Source organism: Peromyscus maniculatus, chromosome 8 (assembly GCF_049852395.1).
Source record: "Peromyscus maniculatus bairdii isolate BWxNUB_F1_BW_parent chromosome 8, HU_Pman_BW_mat_3.1, whole genome shotgun sequence".
In the NCBI taxonomy this organism is placed as follows: domain Eukaryota; kingdom Metazoa; phylum Chordata; class Mammalia; order Rodentia; family Cricetidae; genus Peromyscus; species Peromyscus maniculatus.
The window spans coordinates 47765001-47782261 of NC_134859.1; positions in this window are offsets into that span (position 1 = coordinate 47765001).

Sequence of the window (17261 nt, forward strand, 5' to 3'; positions counted from 1 at the left end):
GAATGGTGTTTGGAATGGCTGCCCCAGGTGAACAAAATTAAATATTGGCTTCTAGGCCAGATTCGAAGGAAGCTGTACAAACAGAACACCCCTTCCCTGCCTCTCCCTCCATCTCCTTGTCTGTGTTTCTGTTTGATTTGGGACTTTTAATAGGATAATGGAAACTAAAAGCTTTTTCTCCCCTTGGTAAGATCTAAACAGTAGCAACGATAATATATGGGGCCGCTGTACGAATGCCATGTTAAGATAAAGGGGAAATGATGTATTTTTAAAGAGCTCTTATTTGGTTCTAACTTAAAAGCAACTGTGTACATTTCTTCCAAGTAATGTTTCCTTAATTATTCATTTTCCTTGGCTCTAGTTAAAGAGCCAAGTAATGGCTTCTGTCTCTTTATATTTAGTCTATTATTGTTTGAAAAAGGCCAGGGGAAGGCCAGAGCAGTGAAAAAAATGATATTTGCTTTTTTTTTTTTTTTTATTACCAACAGCCAACGTAAAGGGTAATATAATCACCGGCAGCTGAGAGACAATGACATTTTTATAGGCCTTCTGGCAGCCCCGGAGTGTGAAAAAGCCTGACAGGTATTTGGCTTTTCTGTCTGTGCCTTCGACTGCTGCATTTCTCATCAGAGTGACTGTTGACTGAGCCGGCCTGAGGCAGCACCACGGATCCCTCCCAACAGCACATGAAGAATGTGAGCAGCAGCTGTTGGTTCAAGTTTGCCTGGTCTCTAGATAGGAACCCAGGGCCAACGCCTGGAGGACCCAGTTCACGTTGTCCTCCTGGCCCTCCCCGAGGCCCTCCCTGTGGAAGGTTTTCTTGGATGCTTGAGAATGCTGAGAGTCAGAGGAGGATGTTCCCACTGCCTGGTACATCAGAGCCCACTATCATTTGAACCATTTATTCTCACTGTGGTCTTTCTGTGGGGTCACCTGAGTCACGTCTGGACAGGAGTTCATGGTAACTCTCCCTTCACGAGGGAAGACGCTGCTTTCTCTTGCACCCTCAGTCTGGGTGAGCAGTGCCTGTGGGATCTTCTAAGAGGATCAATTGGAAACCCGGGTGGACAGCCTGGGTACTTGGAACTCAGCTGGCAATGGTGCCAGTCAGATGGCAGACATCTACTCTTCTTTGCTTTATTCATTTTAAATGCACAAAGTACAGATGGCCCCGACTTACAATGGTTGAACTCGCTATTTCCCTGCTTTACAATGGCGTGGAAGCAAAACAAATTCACTAGAAACCCATGCCTGTAACCAGCCTGGCAGAAATGAGGGTATTTAAGAGAGACTCTTGTATCTTTCAATCTGGCTATCAGGCTATTAAAACAATGGACTCCAAAGAAATGGCCCAGGAATCTCATGCTGGGGGAAGGAAAAGACACCACCCATGTGAAGAACTTGGCTTCCAGAAAGATACTGCACACAGATAACACCCTGTCTGACCACCTTAGAGGTTAAGACTGAAGCCCAGACAGTGATGGATCAGTGGTGTGCAGGACCACACCTTGCCCTGGACTGCTTAGATGTACACAGCCTTGGCTCTCTGTTTAATCTTTGACCTCACTTCAGGACCCTGAAGACTAAGGGGGACTTGGGAGGATTCTCTGTATCTTTTTTGTCCCTCTTCCCAACGTGACCACATTGGATAAATCTCCTTTTTCTGCTTTCCACGTTTAATTTGGCTCCTTTCATTGGCTTATTGAGGATGGGTGGCTGGATCTGACTTGGGGCACAGGCTGTGACTCCCAAGTCTGATAACACTTCCGATTTTGAAGTTGGATGTTTCTCCTGGCTGATGGTGTGTAGAAGGATGCCCTCTCAGGAGCTGTAGTAGGGAGCCACAGCTTCTGTTCAGCCATGTGTTCGTGGAAGAAATAACAGGCATTCTACAGTTAGCGGTTTCCAAATGAGGACGTTGACGAGGTTAGGTGTTTCTCATCCATCATATATTGAGGATTCTCCATGTAACAATGTTTCTGATCACTTTGGGGGAAATTCTAACATTTTCTTTTGCTGCTCTCAAAAGAGTAACACAGTCAAGTTTTATATTTTATGAAAGAGCCTTGCTTTGTATTCGTGACAGTAAAACAGGAAAGACTAAATGGTAATGGATGGAGCCAAGGATGTAGGTACACTCCGGATGAACAAATGTGCTAAAGAAGCGTTTGTGAGCATGCTCTGTAGCTGTAGGGGGTGGGGGAGCGTCCATTTTGTTCTCTTGCCTTCTTAACCACTAACTGGGTCCTCTGGGGATTAGAAATTAGAAATTGGGCGAATGAATCAAGTCCGTGGGAAGCTTGAGAATGCTTGCCTCGTGGCCAATATTCAGGAAGGATCTTGTCCCTGCAGCTTGTACTGAAGTAGTGAAGGCTCCTCTTGCAACTGGAGAAGAAAGCTGCTTCTGTATGTCCCCAGTGTTAGTTCTGCATGCTGCCAATGCATCTGGGTTGGAGTTCTGTGTTCTGTCTTCCCATGGACCAATAGGATGACTGGGATGAGATTCCTCAGCATAGATGGCATTTTGGGACTCTTCGGTCAGGAAAAGGCTGCTGTGGCTCAAAGGACTTCTATCTGGGATGTGCTCTAGGCTGTTGGCCACCATGAGCAGTCAGGAAGAAGGGTCAAGTCTGCACAGACCCAGAAGTGACCAACTAAGGAAGAGTGGGAGGGCTGTGGCTAGGAAAGCAAGTCGCTATGCTACTTCAGAGTCTGAGCTGCAAGGTGACCCGTGTGAGTATGAATGTCCTCAGGGTGGCACCACATCACTGTGGACATCAGGCATGCAATATGGCACCCAGGGAGACCAGTCAGTCAGGGGAATTTTAGCAAGAGCAGAGAAGGAGTGCTGGGTACCATCTCAGTATACAGAAGGCAGACGTGGGAGGACCATTGCAAGTCTGAGGCTAGGCTGTTTGTTCTACATAGCAAGTTCATGTCTACAAACAAACAAGCAAAAAAACAGGAAAGGAAGGAAGGAAGGAAGGAAGGAAGGAAGGAAGGAAGGAAGGAAGGAAGGAAGGAAGGAAGGACGAAAGAAGGAAAGAAGAAATGGACTATGGATAAATGTAAGCTAGGTGTGGTGTGGCACACACCTTTGATTCTAGTACCTGGGAAGTAAAGACAGGCAGATCTCTGTGAGCTTGAGCTAAGTCCCATCTACATAGTGAGTTCCAGGCCCTGGTGGCTACAAAGAGAGACCCTGTCACAAATGTAGAGGCAGGTGAGTCAGGAGGAAGGGGTAGATGTGAGCCTGTACTGCTGGAGCTGAAAGAACAAGGGAGCGTGGATGAGGAGTGAGAAGAAGCTGGTCCAGAATGAAAGTGACTGTTAGGTTCTGTACCAGGGATGGCGACAGTGAGGAGGAAGCCAGGTGACTCCTTGGAGGACAGACGCCTACACTTGTTATCTTTTACACACCTTTCCTTTGGAATATGGAAACAGCTACTCACTAAGATAAAAGGTTTGGAACCCAGAAGAGGCAGGTGACGCACTTGGAAACCAGACGTGTAGGAGTGAAGCCGCATGTGCACGTGGTTTAGGTCCTTCCCGAATAAGATACCCAGAGAGGAGAGGAGGGCAGAGGTGGCTGAGCGTGTGCAGGCACTAACCCACAGAAGAAAAGAGAATTCCGAGGCTGACCGTGATGGTGCCTGTCAGTAATCTCAGCACACAGGAGGCTGAATCAGAAAGTCTCAAGTTCTGGGGCTAGTCTGGGTTATGTTGTGAGTTCCAGGCCAGCCTTGACAATATAAAAGGCAAGGCAAACAGCCAATAAGATCAGTATCAATCAATCAATCAATCAATCAATCAATCAATCAATCAGTCAGTCAGTCAATCAAACAAACCAACAAAAACTACCCCTCCTTGGAAAAGAAGGAACCATGTGGTTTGAACAGTCTTTTTTTTTTCTTTTTAAAAATTTATTTTACTTTTAATTGAAATAGGATTACATCACTCTCTCCTCCCTTTCCTCTCTCCAACCCCTCTCTCCCAGCTACCTTCTGCTGAATCCCTCCCATCCTCTCCTCAAGGTGACAGCCTCCTTTTCTTTGATTATTATTGATAAGTATTTGTAGAGAGATAGACATGAATGTGTGTATGTATGTACATGTATGCACGAATACACACACACACACACACACATATGTAAGTAACTACAACCTGTTGAGTTCATTTTTATTGTTTGTGTATGCGTGGCTTTGGGGCTGACCACTCTGCACTGGACAACCAATAAGGGACACATCCCTTGGAGAGGCTAATTCTCCTTCTTCCAGCAGTTGTTAGCTGTGGATAGTTCTCTGTCTAGGGGTGGGACCCCATTAAAGATTCCCCTTCCACACTGATGTGTCCATTGATGTTGCCATTGCTCCGGTCTTGTTTCTGTGGCCATGTCTGGAAGAGACTGTTTTGCAGCAGACTTCCTGGAATTACCATCTTTCTGCCCCCTCTTCTGCCTCGTTCCCAGTACCATAGATGCAGGCAGTGGGGAATAGATGTATCTGTTGGGCCGGGTTCTCCACACTTGGTTGGCCTCTGCGTTGTGTCCAGTTGCGGTTTTCCGTGATGGTCTCTGTTTGCTCTTAAGGGAGGCTTCTTTGATGAGGGGGATCTGGCCTCTTTGAACAATAGCTTCCTTACCTGTCAAACAGACGTAACAATAGTAATTTTATTGTTGGCTTATTTTGTCATTATCTAAAGAAAAAAATTGCCTGGTACCTGACACTAAATATGTATTTGCAAGAATTCTGTCTTGCTTCAGTGAATTTGTTTTTGTTTTTGTTAAAGTGGAAAAAACTCTGAATATTATCAGCTGCTGGTGTTAGTCAGGGCTGGCTCTTGCCCTCTTGGAGAACCAGCATGGGAACCACAGGCGGCTTCTCCAGGGGTCCTTTCCTCTGTGGAAGTGCAGTCTTACCACAGGCGCAGGGAGGCTGTCACACTTCAATAAGGATGTAGGTAAAATCATTACCAGAGCTCTTGACACGTGACAAGCAGTTAAGTAATGCTTTGAGAGTATAAAACCTAGAAGGATAATAATGTTCCTGAAGCGCAGGGAAGAGAGGACAATGCTGGATGACGGGGCTTCTCTTATACAGTGAAGATAAAGAGCTCCAAGGGCTAGCTTTGGTGACGGGGAAGGGAAAGGATTGTTACCCCCCCCCAAAGATTCAGTTTGGGGAGGATGTTGGGGTGCAGTCTGATTGCAGATGGGCTAAAGATGAGGGAAGGTAGAGAAGAAATGAGCGTTGTATCTTTGGAGATGGGAAGGGGAGGACCAGCCAAAGGATTTCAGGGTCTGAGTACTTCATTTCTTGGTTTTGATTTTTTTTTTTTTAACACAAAATAGGCCTATTTATAGACCATCTTTCCAACTAAGATTTCATGAAGGACTTTAAAAGTCCTAATCATCCATTACTTGGGATGAAAGCCTTTTTTCTTCATTCAGGTTTAAATAAGATAGATTTGTTTGGATATAAAGACTGTCTTTTAATCAAGATAAATGGCCTGAAACTGCTAGAAATACTTGTTTTTCTTTTCTTCCTCTAAATCACAGTCTGCTTAAAATCAACTTAATCAAATTAGACAGGGAAATTGTGCTGCATTTGGAAACACAGACAAAAAGATAGAGAGCCATGTATGGCTCCCTCTCTTAGCAGTCTTTCAGACTGCTTGGGGTGCAAGTGTGTTTGTTTAAAAGATGCATTGTTAGGCAAAATTTGAGTGTGTGTGCATGTGTGTGCTCGTGCGTGTGCGCGTGCGCGCATACACACAGAGCATGATTTTCTGATGAAGTTAGTTTTGCAGCATTGCCAGATCTGTCAGTAGCACATAGGACTGAAGGAGAAGACTCCTGTGTCCCAGGCCAGTTCCTGTTCAACCATACTGAGGTGGGGTAAACGTCGTTTGTCACCATTTCTCAGCAGTTCTGAGATGCCCAGTTGCCTCTTCTATGTTCATGCATCTGAGCACACCTCCGAGCACAGTGCACTGGCTTGATCTCCCTCATGATCTACCTGACAAAGTATGGGTAGACTATTGGGGATACTCTCTCAATTTGGGGTGGTGGTTTGACATTACCACTTCTGGCTAAAAAATAAAACACAAATTTTGCTCTAGGTAAAATGCACGATGAACACATTCCAGATCCTTTGAGACCCATGGGGAAAAAAATCTCACTTCCAAGAGAAATTGTCTGTGTGTGATACAAGTGCATCTATAGTCTGTAATGAAATGTGTGTATGTGTATGTGTGTGTGTGTGTGAGAGAGAGAGAGAGAGAGAGGAAGAGAGAGAGAGAGAGAGAGGAAGAGAGAGAGAGAGAGAGAGAGAGAGAGAGAGAGAGAGAGAGAGAGAGAGAGAGAGAGAGAGTTGGGGAGGGCTGCAAAGAAAGATTTCAATCCTGAAGTCCTAGGTATCAAATCCTGTCTACAATCCCTTGAAACTGTGTCAAGGAAAGCCAATGTAAATTAGACCATTTACTCATGCATTGGTATCTGCAGATACAGGAATTACAGAGCCTGCTTTGTGGATTTCTGGATGACTTTTGAATCTCCAGAGAATGTCATCACAGTCTAGGTACTCTAAGACAGGGGCAGGAATGACTTAGAGAGTTCCTGTAGCTTCCCTTTCTGTTCTAATCAAAGGAGGTGGGGCCTTATTCCAAATGTGTAGAAGAAAATTTTATAGTTAGTTTTTAATAAGCTTGACACACACTAGAGTCACATGGGAAGGAGAGACATCAATTGAGGAATTGCTTCCAATAGATAGGCATGTGGGAATGTCTGTGGGACATTTTCTTGATTGGCAATTGATGTGGAAGGACCCAGCCCCAAGTGGGTTATGCTATCCTGGGCAGGTTAGCCTGAGCTGTGTAAGAAAGCAAGCTGATTGATCAAGCCATGGCGAGCAAGCCAGTAAGAAGCATTTCTTGGTGGTCTCCATTATTTCTTGTCTTCGGGTTCCTGTTTGAGTTCCTGCCCTGACTTCCTTGATGATGGACTCTAATACCTAAGATGTAATACACCCTTTGCTTCCCAAGTTGCTTTTGGCCACTGTTTTATTGGAGCAACAGGAGGCAAGCCTGGACACTCACTACTTAGCTTTTTGGTCCTTCCTTTTCCTTTTCCTACTCAAACATTGCTGGTGTCGAATTCTCAACTTCCAGTAACCCTTATACCTTCTCTGGTCAGATCCCAATCCCACCGTATCTTAACTCCATGGATTATCATCAGATTGCCAAAAAGCTAGTCATGGATAAAGAAAACGATCACTACCTAGCTGGAGACATCAGTAAATCACCCAGTCATACGCTTACATCTCAACTTTCCCACACTGGAGAAGATCAGTCATGGGCTGGAAGAGGAGAAGAGGGAGGGGAGTAGAGACTCTCAGGCTTGCAAGAGCTGATGTTGGCGTAAGTGTACAGGAGAAGGTGAGCTGCCCTCATCCCTCTCACTGTGGATCACCAGGAAGAGGGTAACAGACAGACGAGCCTGGGGAGCTGTGGTGGGAACTCCAGCTTTTAAGATTGCCTGCTTGTTTTGCTTTCTGGGAGAACTGTTCCCGCTCTCTCTCCATCTTCCTCTCTTCTCCGTTCAGTCCCCTCTTCCCTGCTATTCCAAATGCAAAGGAGGCTCACACAAGAGTCAGAGCATTTGTGTCCATGGTCCCCTGGGGGTTCTACAGGCCCTCTTATTTGGTGTCTTGATTTCTGTTTTATCAGGCCGTCCACCTGGACACCTATCTCTGAAGGTCACTGTGGACAGAATGCTGCTTCTAAATCTTTCCCTAGAAACAATGAAGTGTTAACCAGGACTCTATTGTATCTTAAAGAAACTCAGTTGTATTTAGTTTAAGTAGAAAGGAACTGAGAGCTCATGAAAGCATAGTTGTCTGCCTTAGTCTGGTTTCAGACACGGGTGGGTGTGGCGTTCAAATGAACACCATCATGACGTTCACTTCCTGCCTCCTCTTTGATCAGGGTCAGCTTTCATCTGCATTGACCTCACTTGCTTGCAAAATACCTCCACACAGTAGGGCTTCTCCTAGCTTCTGCGACTTTTCTATCCCATGCTCGTGGAAGGACAGATAACCTTTCTAATCTCCAGGGCCCATATGACACTCCAAAAAAGCATTCTGGAATTTGGCCCGATGCCCATTCTCGAATAGTCTCTGTATTCTGGGGAGTGGGGTGTGCCTTTTATCCTCCGCCTCGTCACACTGGGCCAGGGAAACGGGAGCCTTGACAGATAGTGTTACGGCAATTGCATGGTGCTAAGCAAGGTTGGTCCCAAAATGAAGTACTGTGAGCTCCACAAAGCCCCCGAGAAGGCTAAGGTCAACAAAAATGCCAGCGGACTGAGATGATACTAAGGTATTTCGTATCTGACATGTAGTAGGTACACATAGAAGTATACTTTCTTTATAATAGACACCGTGGGGGGGGGGAGGTGAAACTCAAGATGGTAAGCAGGTGACTGCTAATTCAGAGGGACACACAAGAAAGGACAGTGCGATTTTTCTTATTGCTGGAAGGATCATAAATACACATCAGGAATGAAAGGTGGTCCTGGGTGGTCACTGCATGAAGCTGTAAAAGCAAAGCATTGTTGGGGTATAGACTCACAAGTTTGGGGGCATGACTATGTGGGATTGCCAAGATCAGGCTAAGGTGGGAAGATCCACCCTACATGGTGGAGTGCCATTCCATGTGCTGGGATCCCAGAGAAGATGAAGAAGGAGGAAGTAAGCTATTGAATAAAAGCACCCCTCACCCCCTGCTTCCTGGCTGTGGATGTCCTGTGACTAGCCACCTCTCATTCCTACCTTCACCGTTGTAACGGTATTTTCTGGAACCCCGAGCTAAATTCGACCCTTCGTTCTTCAAGCTTCTGTCTTAGTCACTTCTCTCTTGCTTTGACAAAACACCAAGATCGAGGCAACTTACAAAGCAAAGTGTTTAATTAGCCTCATGGATGGCTCAGAGGGTTCGTCTAGGATGTTGGTATGAGATAAGACAGCAACAACAGCTAATAGCTCACATCTTGATCCGCAAGCCGGAGGCAGAGCAGGAACTTTGGGCCTGGCATGACTCTCTTGAAACTTCAAAGTCCACCACCAGTGACACATCTCCTCCAGCACAGCCACATCCCCTAATCCTTCCCAAACTGTTCCTTCAACAGGGGAGCCTCGGAGGGCAGGCATTTATTGGTGAAATTATTAAGGCCACTCCAGTAGTTAAAACAGAGGTTTATTTTGTGGGGTAACTTACAAGTGAGTGGATAGCTTACAGAGTCTGGGAAAGGTGTGGCACAGTCCGGCGGTGTTCTCTGGAGAACTCTGCTCTGTCTACCTCCAGCTTCCAGGGTCCAGGAACCAAGAGCCAGCGCATCTGGATCTCGGGTCTTCAGGGTCCTCTCTTGGCCCTGCCTTGTAGGTATGACAGTTACTGAAGCCTCAATGGGGGTTAGAACTTCCAGATCAAAGCTGGAATGGCTACCCACTACAGGCATTCTCCTTCAAACTACCACGAGTGTTTCTGTGTGGTATTTGTTGCTGCAATGAGACAAGTGAGCCATACAGAAAAATGGTCCGAGACACAGGGTTGTTGGCTGTGATAAAGATGACCACGTGGTTCTTAGGCCTTTGACACTGGTTTGCAAGAGGAATGTGGAAGTTTGATCTAGAAAAGCCCCTGGGTCTTGTAAACACACCTCTTGCATCTTCCAGGCTTCCAAGGGGCAAAGACAACATCACAGTGAGGAAGTAGTCTTCAGTTGCAAGGTACTGGTCTGCACAGTGAGGTATGGTTGGAATTAACACATAAGAAGCTCATAGGCTAGAGCATGTGGTGGCCACAAGCAATACTCAGGCTTAGTGGCCAATGGCAGGTGAGTTTATCCACATCCATTCTGCTCCTCAGCTTAGAAGTGAGAGCCTGTACTGATGAAGCTGTTTCTTCGTATAGGCCCTTATCACTGAGACAGAAAAGGAGTTGGTAAATCCAATTATTAGATCTTTTACAATTCTGTTCATGTTTCATTAGACAAATGGTGTCCTGTATCTTACCCCACAGTGGGCAGGATCATGCAATTGCAGCCTGTGTCCAGGAGAGGGAGCTGGCAAGCAGCACTAACACTATCATAAACACCAGATGAAAAGTCTAAGGTTTTATTCATTCTTTTCCTCTTAGATTTTAGAAGAAAGAAAACAGTTTCATTTGATTCTGGAAGTGAGCACGTCTCCAGAAGTGAGCATGTCTCCGGAAGTGAGCATGTCTCCGGAAGTGAGCATGTCTCCGGAAGTCTTGGACGGTTCTGCAATTGTGTTGGAAGGATCACCTGAGAGAGACACCGAACCTTTTGACCCGTGGAGGAAACCCCTAGCAAGTACTTACAAAGCACCCAGAAAGGGGATCGTGAGGTATGCCAAACACGTAGAATAAACCACACCAGGCACCCAGTGAGTGCCTGGATGAACAAGTGAAGCTTCGCTCCAGCGGGACTCGACTTCTCTCTGGTAAACCTACCTCACTGATGCTTAGATATTTTCTCAAGGAGAACCTTCAGTCTTGTTCAACTACGTCGTTCTGGGTGAGAACCATCATTATTCACCCTCCTCCCCCATACGAAGACAACATAATCAGTTTTATCCTCCTCCCCGTAGGTTTTGTAGATGGAATTGAGAGATTTATTCTTTTAATAAGTGGGAGTCAAATGCTGAAGGAGCATCCTTCAAGCCTGAGATGCAATAAAGTTTGGAAGGCTTCGGTTTTAGCCCAAGCACAGAAGTTCCTAATCACAAAATTCTTTATTCTAGTGTGTCGAATTGTTCCTAGATTCTGAAAGCATTTTTTTTTTTTTTTTAAAGAGAGCTACGGAGATCTCTTTGTGTGTTTGTTACCCCCTTCCCTCTGCTCGGGTGACGCATATCTCTAGTTAGATGTGGTTCCTGCATCTCTTTCTGCACACACACACACACACACACACACACACACACACACACACACACATCTTGCACACACATATGGCACGTACCTTCATCTTTTCTTCTTTCTTTTCTTCTGTCTCTCCTTTCAAACACAAGACCTGTATCTGCACATTATTCAGAAAGACATGTTCATAATTGATTATTCTGTAAGCACATCTCTAGGCTGTGCATCATACAGTCTGCTTTGTTCTGATCATCAGGTTTTTTTTGTTTGTTTTTTGTTGTTGTTCTAAGATAGAGTCTCATGTAGCCCAGGCTATCCTCAAACTCTCTATGTATATGAGGCTGGGCTTGAACTTTCCTGATCCCTTTGCCTAACCACCTCCCCGATGCTGGCATTAGAGGCATGATCTGCCTCTGTGCCCTGCTGCTCAGCAGTTTTCACAGGAAGAAGCCAGGCTAGAACAGTAAGTTTCAGAGAACTTACATAAGCATTCTTCATGTGTACATATAGTTTCCTGTTCTACAAATGGGGTTGACGAAAATACCATGATGGGACTCAATGGACCATTGTATACAAAATGTTTCTATCAATGGTTGAGACCTAGGGATGCATCCTGATTGTCGTGGTCATCTTCCTCTCCCTCTGTTTTCTCTAGTCCAGGGGTGAAGGAAAGCACATTCCTGATTTGATTTCATTTATTTGTTCTTGGGTAAGAGTGAGCTGCTTTATTTACATTTATTGGCTCTTTGTATTTTCACTGGAATCCACTTCATCTTGACTAAGCCACACCCAGTTGTCTGTCTGTTACTTATCTGATTTTGAAACAATTTGTTCATCTATCTTAGTACAGTGGAGACAATGACCTGGTCACTTTTAGCACAGTCAGCAAATATTTTTCACAGCCTATCATAGGCCTCTGACTCCATCGATGGTCTTTTTGCCATTTAGACATTTAAAAATTTTGAAACATTGAAAAACAAATAATGCATGTGTTTCTTGCATAGAACGGCTTCCCAACCCGATGGTCATATAAACAGTCTCCTAAAATTTCCCTCAAATATCTTTATTGCTTTAGTTTTCATATTAGATCCTTAATCCGCATGGTTTATTTTTATACATGGTCTGAAGCAAAGGACGAATATTGTTTTATTCCAGGTGAATAGCCAATTATTCCACTCTTATTCATAAAATAAACTGTTCTTTCATGACTGAATTTAAATCTCACCTTTATCATATATTAAGTTTCTATATATATTTAGATCTGTTTCTAGAAGTTTCTACTGATTTCTTTGCACATTCTGTACAGGACCCCACTATTTTGATTGTACCAGTTCACATGTAATCTGTACCACTTTCTTTTTCTGCACTCTGTTGGCATTCCTTGCACATGCTCAGCATAAAATTTAAAATCACTCTCTCTCTCTTAATCATTCCTTATATTTTTCTAGACCTTTAATTTATAATGAAAAAGGTTGACTTTTGTGATACTGCTTTCTCACCTATTTATTTAGATCTTGTTTTATGGTATAGTTTATACACAATGTTTTTTTTTTATGCCTTGGCAATTTAGTTTTAATGTGATTAATTGTTATTGGGACTTTCATTTTATTTTTTAGCATTTATGTTTTTCTATGTGTATATAGCACAAGTGTGTGGCAGGTGAGTGCTGGAGGGGACCAGAGGAGGGTATCAGATGACCTTGATCTGGAGTTAGTGTCAAGTGTGAGCAGGCTGGTGTTGGTGCTGGGAACAGAACTCAGGTCCTCTGCAAGAGCAGGATGTCCTTTCAACAGCTGAGCAATCTCTCCAGACACATTTATTAGAATAGTATCATTTAGCTTTATTTTAAAATTCTAAATGACCTGCTAATACAAAGACGACTTTGTACTTTCACAAACTTATTAAGTGTGTTTTTGTATGTGTGTGTGTATCTGTGAGTGTGTCTTTGTGTGTGTTTGCCAGTGCAGATGTGTGTGGAGGCTAGAAGTTGATTTCAGGTGTCTTCTTCTGTTATTCTTCACATTACTTTTTAACACAGGGTCTCTTCTCAAACCTGGAATTCAATATTTTGGCTAGGCTGGCTGGTCAGCAATCTCCCAGAACCTGCCTGTCTCCGCTACCCCACAGCCACTTTAAACTTTAAAATTAAAGAAAAAAATCAAATTTGTTTTTTAGTCTTAAGTATAAAAATTATGATTATCTTCTCTTAGGAATTCTAGGCATATGGTTTCATAATTTATAAATAAGGACTATCTGCTTCCTTCTTTTCCCTATTTACCCCACTTACTTTATTTTATGTATCGTTTGAGGTTAATTAACTGGTCTCTCATAAACAATATAAAGTCGTGTGTAGAGACCCCACTTTCATATGGTGTTAATGAGACTGATTATTATTACCTCATATCCCATATATGCTGTTGGATTTTAAGCTTTAAGAATCATCTTGATTGTTCTTGGGGCATTCTACATATTTCTGTTTATTTCAGCAATTGATGTGACTACAAAAATTTACCCAGTGCCTTTCACTGCCTTTATATTTTATTCGTTGTGGTGATGCATTGCATGGCTAAATGTTTTAACATTGATCCAACTAGTGTTCCTGGAACAATAATTACTTTATATGCAAAGAGGAGGGAGAATTGCATGAAAAGACAAAGCTGTTGGTCTATGAGTGTGTGTGGAGAGAAAACCAACAGATAGCAATATGCACAGGTGTTAATGGAACCATCCAGCAGCAATTATGACATTCTAAAGAGGCACCGTTAGTCTCTCTGTCTTTGACTATCAGGCTATAGAGACAGCAGACCCCTAGGGACTGGAATTTCCCTAGGAGTCTCAAGTTGGGGAAGGAGAAGACTGGAGCCCTAGTGGCAGCCAAAGAGGAAGCTTGTTTCCTGGAAAGAGATCTCACACAACACTATCTTCCTGGACCACCCTGCAAGACAGACTGGAGCCGGGACAGTGATAGGCCAGTGATGGGTGGAACCAGACCTTGATCAAAACTGCTTGTTTGCGCATCCCTGTTGCCCTCTGTTTAAACCCAAACCTCATCAAGACCCCTAAGATCTACTGGGGTGTCACTGGACCTCTTTTCATTTGTCTCTTTAATTGGCCTGGTGAGGATGAGTGGCTGGGTCTTGCATAGGCTCTGACCCCAACGACTCTAGTAATGTTATTGCTGGAGTTTGGATTATCAAAAAAAAAAAAAAAAAAAGGAGAGAAAAGAAAGGAAATTTTGTTTGGTACAAAGCATCCAAAACAAAGATGCAAATCTGATTTCCAAATAGGTTTAATCACTCTTTTGGCAAGCTATCAAGGGGGGTTATGCCTTCTGATCCCTGAGCAGATGCGTAAACTGTTCCCCAGATGGTGGACGTGGGTCTCACCATGACGTTTGTGCGGAACTGTGGGGTGAGTGTTGACTGCACTCCTTCCAGCATCGGAGAAGGGCAGAAGACGCAGCTTCTGTAACCACTTCCAAACAGTTGGGTTTTCTTTCTCTTCTAGTGTCTGCATCTAACTGCCACCAAGGAGACTTACTGCTTGATTCCTGAATAGCTTGAAAACTTGATCTTGTGTCTTCCCCATGGTCATGACACTGGGTTAAGTCTCATTCTGTGGACAAGGTACACAGATGGAGAGAATGCCGCTTGCAGGACGAAGATCACAGGACTGAGCTTGGTTCTATGGACATCGTGAAAGTGGGACCAAAGAAGGAAGCAAATGTCGTGACTCCTCACTGACCTCATGTTAGATTCTCAGGGACATCCCAGAGTCTTACTTAATTTTTCTATAGTAAAATCGCAATTATTTTTCAAATTTATTTTTGTGTACGTCTATCTGTGTGCCTACTTGTTTGTATATGCACCATGTGAGTACTTTGCCTGGGGAGACCTGAGGGGGTGTCACATCTCTTGGAACTGGAGTTACAGGCAGCTGTGAGCTACTTGGTGTAGCTCCTTGGAACAAAACCTGGGTCCTCTATAAGAGCAAAGAGTGCTTTTAACCACTGAGCCCTCTCTCCAACTCTACCAGCTGAAGTTTTCAAAGCACTTCCATCAGCCCCAGGCAATTCTTAGTCTAAGCTGCCAGCTACAGTCCTCCACAGACTGACGTTTGGTCATCCACACAATTCATACTGTGACAGCATTTCCATGAGGTCCAATGGAGCCAATGAATTTCTATTGCCAGGTGATGTCACAGCCGTTAGAACAGCCCCATCCAGGCCATCCCTCTCTCGTTAGTGCTGATGCTAGAATAATCCTTGATCGCCATGTGAAAGGGTGGCACCTGCAGTGATGGACAGTGTATGGTACTTTATAAAGGTCCTGAATGACTATGTTACTCCATACAGTGAGGAACTTGCCTCGGGGCACCTTCGTCAACATGCAGCCTCAGCTAGTGACTGTTTGAGCAGTGGTTTTTGGAATCTGGTCTCTGGGTAGCTCCAACAGCATGATTTGCCATTTCTGAGAAGTTCTGCCAGACTCGACCTCGTGCGCTCTGGGGAGGAGCCTAGAAGTCCATCTTGTAAACCAGTGCTTGTGGCGTTCTGCTGTGGGTACCCAGTGAAGGCCAACTATATGGAGTTATCGAAGAGTTGAAGAATCATGGCCCCAAGGGACCACTGACAATCTTGAGGCTTGCAGACCCCACTTCTGATTGTTTCAGAGTGGTCAGGAATGGCGCAGGTCCAGGGAACGACAGGTAAGGGGAGTGGTGATGACTCACAGCAGTTTCAACGAGGTGGCTGGGGTGGGCGTGGAAGGGTCACGCCGAGGCATGGTGGGCATAGCCTGTCCTGCTGCAGACCCGTAGCTGGTGAAGGAGGAAGCTGACTAGAGATGAAGCTGAAGTGGACCTCTGAGTTCCCACAGGTGAAGGCTGCTCTTCCTTCCAGGAAGAAGCCATACTAGGTGGAAGGTTTCCATACCCTGATACTGGGTTTCTCCACTGGCGCAATAAATCAGATCAGACTGAATGGAAAGTCCAGGTTTAATGAGCAAAGCATCCTGGGGTGGCCTCAGGGGAAGAGGAGAAAACCACGAGGCTGCTCCAAGAAGGGAGAAGCTTAAATACCCCATGTGTGCGTGCATGCGTGCGTGTGTGCGTGCAAGTGTGTGTATATGTGTGTGTGTGTGTCTGTGTGTGTGTGTGTGTGTGTGTGTGTGTGGTCTTTGAGCAGCTCTGGGAGAGGAGCTGACCCTTGGCGGGCTTTCTGAGGGGCCAGGTCTGGAATGGGAAGAGTGAAGCTCGGAGCAGAGATTTCCAAGACTAGGTTTGAAGAAAGACATTTCCATATACAGAGAAGTGTGGACTGGAAATTAAAGGGTGGCAAAGGTCAAGTTCTAGGTTGGAAAGAGACAGGTTTGGGTAACCCTCCCTGCTTGGTGTTGGCCTAAAGTAACAGAATCCACTTCGGAGAAAAACAAACCGGAAACAACTTTCTTCCACGGTGTGAGTGAGAGTGGGAAGAGGTCCAGGTTTCCCAGCCTTGTCCAGGGACACAGCAGCCATGTGTCCTGCCACATGCACCATGGCCACCCACCTCTACTGTGCCTGTGCTTGTGGTGTTCACTGACTCTGCTGTGTGGCCTGACCTTTATTCTTTCCATTTCACGCATTAATGTCCAACCAGGATGCCTCTCTCTCCAGGGCTTTCTGTCTCCTGCCTCCCCTCCCTCAGCCCCCTCGCCTTCCCCCTTTATTCATGAGGTTCACAGCCTCAGACCCTAGGCTGATGCTTGTAAACACTTGGTTCCAGCACATTTTCTTTGTTCCCAGATTAACCTCTCAGCTACCTCTGTCACCAACCCCTGGGGCACACCTAGGGGTCCTGGTTTTAGAACTTCTACTGTAAATCTCTGGCACAAGCTGTTTCCTGCTCTGGAAGTCTCACAACAAAGAGGTTGCCTCAATTAGCATAATGACTATCGTTCCCACGTGCATAATTCCCCTGCTCCCGAACATCAGAGCCTCCATTCACCATGCCAGCCCCCTAGATAATAAGACCCAGCACCAAATGTTGGCAGGGACTGTCTTGATCTCCCTACATTGTCCCTGTTCCTCTTTGGAATCACATTTAGGGATATTCTGGGGGGTATGGGCGACAAGTTATAAAGAAAGAACAGCTTCTGGCACAGTGTGTGACATCAGAGTGAAAAACCCAGAGCAAAAGAGAGACTTAGAAGAGTTGATAGTGATTTGTGTGGCAGAAGAGATGGCTCGGAGGGTAAGGGATCCAAGCCTAGTGACCTGACATTAATGTGGGGACCCAATGGTGGAGGGAGAAAACTGACTCCTCCAAGTTGCCATCACATGCCAAC